Raw genomic sequence first — 3,037 nt, 5'->3', positions numbered from 1 at the left:
TTTTCACCCCACAGATATAAAACCACCTTTATTCAACCACTCCCACCCCACCCAAGGCTTAAGTCTCAGCTGGACACTCTACCCACCAGTGTTACTCCAAGAATCAGAAATTCCAATGACTTTTTGGGGAGGTAATTTACCTCCCCCTCCCTGTTGTTTGCACTCACACTATCTGCTCCTCTTCTTTTCTTTTTAGGAGACACTGGGAACTGAACCTGGGACCTCCCATGTAGGAACGAGGTGCCCAACTGCTTGATCCATCCCCGTTTGTTGCTTGTTATGTCTCCCACTGTGTTTCCTCATTGCATCATCTTATTCCATCAGCTTGCTGTCTTCTTTATGAGGCACCAGGACCAAATCTGGGGTCTCCTATGTGATAGGCAGGTGCCCAACTTCTTGAGACACATCAACTTCCTCATCACTGCACAGATTCCATGGAACAGCCTGATGGGCACCGAAGGCACAGGCTTTCAAGGATCTTCCAGCTCTGGTATTATGGGAATTTTGCTGCTCAAACACCAGGGGAATGGAAGACACCAAAGTGCCGAGAACCATGGTGGGAAGACATCACAGCCGAGATTTGTCTCCAACAGGAACCCTGCTGAGGTCCAACATGCTCAGTCTCTGCTCCCATACTGTTCTGGAGCTACAACTATTCCTCAACATTGATACTAAGCTGAGTGTCAGCAGGTTTGACACAAGATGGGTACTCAGCAGACATTCTCACCTGACTCTCCAATGCTCTTCCATTAAATTCAGCTCGTGCTGCATTCACCCTCCCCTAGTTCCTTAGGCATTCAGCTCTTCAGTAAAAACTTAGTCTTTGTTTCTCTAATTGAACATCCTGTAGACTCAGAGCCTCTGAAAATCTGAATCTTAAATTTTACTTTCTGGTAAACAAGCCACACATGGCCAGGTGGCTGCAATATTAGACAGTGCAGACAAGATGCCCAGTATACGAGATTCGGGAGGGGGCAAGCCACTATCTGAATTTCTATTACCTTGCTCTGTAGATGGAGCAGAGCAAGGCCTCAAACCATTTCAAACCTGTTCTCACAAGCACTGTAGGAAGGCACAGGGTCACTGCAGACCCAAGCACACTGGAGGCTTGCAAGCCCCTCGTCCTTTTGTAATTCATCTATGAACCTGACATCAGCTTCTCTTCAGAAAGCAACATTCTGAAACCAGAACCTCCAGGACCCAACAAGTAAAACCAGGTGTCATGGGATGAATTGTGTCCCCTGAAAGGGTATACTGAAGTGTGAACCTCCCCATACTGTGAATTTGGCCTTATTTAGAAATAGGATCTTTGCAGATGCACTTAGTTCACATAAGGTCCTGCTGGACCGGGGTGGCCCTAACCCAGTGGCTGGTGTCCTAGTAAGGAGGGGGCGATTGGAAACCAGCTCGGGAAGGTCAGGTGGGAGCGCAGGGACACACCTGCAAGCCAAGGAACGCCAAGGCTGGCTGGAAGCCCCGGGAGCTGTGGGAGAGGAGGGGCGGCTTCTCCCTCTGAGCCTCCAGAGGAGCCCACCCTGCAACACCCTGATTTCCAGCTTCTGCTCCCCAGGACCATGAAAGAAGACATTTCTGTTTGCTTTTTAGTTCAATAAAGCTTTTCCTCAGGATGCCATAAGCAGAGGTTGTTCCAGGAGCTGGAGGAAGGGAAGGCAGGCAGACACGTCCAGCATCCCTTGGGGGCGCCCCGGACTTCACAGACAGTGCTGATGGTGGGGATTTTCCAGGCGGCTGGAGGACAGGTGGTGGAATCCCGAGCTGACCCAGGCAGTTTCTATTGTTTTCGGCCACGAAGTTTGTGCCCTTTGTTGCAGCATCGCTACGAAACTAACCCAATGGGGCTGGCAAAGAAGAGCGCTCAGCTCCCCAAGTGCAAAACATTGCTGAATTTGTATGAGAGTTTTTTGTGTAAAAGGCAGAACTTGAAATCAATAAACTTCAATACTTAACCTAGAGGATTTCCAAGCAATGAGTTCAGTTATGTCCCAGGTTCATCTTGCTATGTATACAAAGTACATGAGGAAAGGTAAAATGGTAATGTGAAAAAAAAATCTGTTAAGTTGAATGGAACTAAGAATTATGATTTGGGTAATACTTCATCTGTCTAGATTGCAAAAGATGCTAAAAGTAAGATATCAACTGCAAAGAAAGAATGAACTGTAGATAAGGTCAAGAGAGACTTGATAACTTTTGCAAGTGGAAAGACATTAGGCATGTGCATATGGATCTCTTCAAACAAGGAGCAGAAATGAGGAACAGAGATGGGAATATCTTGGGAAGATCTGTGGAGGACCCTCTTGTCTAATGATATGTGAAATAGTCAGAAGACGTGCAAATTTAATACCTGATACTCCTTCATATCAGGCATTAAATTTTCAATAATTCTCTTATTTTTTCCAATATAAAATAAAAAGTTGTATAATTCACAGTAGTTACATTATTAAACCTAATGTATATATATCGTCCAACATACAAGCAATAGATGCTTAGTGGTCATTTTTATGGAATTTAAGAAGAATATCTAAGCTACCCAAATAGCTTTTTAAATCAAATTTTAGATTGAACTGATCCTAGCTTGTCTTACAGACTTCCTGGAATCTTCCATGCAGCTATGTCAGGTACACACATATTCCAAATTAGGATTTTTATACTGCTTTGTAGCAAAGTCTGAGTCAAGCAAACAGATGCCACTTAAAAGTTTCTGTTGAATGAACAGACAACATTAAGTCAACAATTATTTCAGTCTACAAAATTGTTTTCAGGTCATTCACATTTTTAAAAATTTATTGAAGTGTATCACTCATACATAAACATACATAAATAATACATGTATAATAATAATTGTGAACTTACAAAACAAACATATATAACATCATACAGGACTCTTGTACCTCACCCTACCGCCATTAACTTGCACTATTGCTATATATTTTTAAGTAGTTATTTGTTTTGTTTTTTTGTCTTTATTTTTTTAAGGTTACATTAAAAAAAATATGAGGTCCCCATATATCCCCCACCC

The 3,037-nt window shown here is 43.0% G+C and overlaps 1 non-coding gene across 1 annotated transcript; it reads right to left on the bottom strand.

Annotated features, from left to right (window-relative positions):
* Window positions 1-980: 980 nt before the first annotated feature.
* LOC131274133 (small nucleolar RNA SNORA9) lies at window positions 981-1,114 on the bottom strand. Its single transcript, XR_009181345.1, has one exon. It is a non-coding gene; the product is annotated as a small nucleolar RNA SNORA9 (small nucleolar RNA).
* Window positions 1,115-3,037: the final 1,923 nt, after the last annotated feature.

Source organism: Dasypus novemcinctus, chromosome 17, assembly GCF_030445035.2.
Source record: "Dasypus novemcinctus isolate mDasNov1 chromosome 17, mDasNov1.1.hap2, whole genome shotgun sequence".
In the NCBI taxonomy this organism is placed as follows: domain Eukaryota; kingdom Metazoa; phylum Chordata; class Mammalia; order Cingulata; family Dasypodidae; genus Dasypus; species Dasypus novemcinctus.
This window is presented reverse-complemented; position numbering and strand designations above follow the sequence as displayed.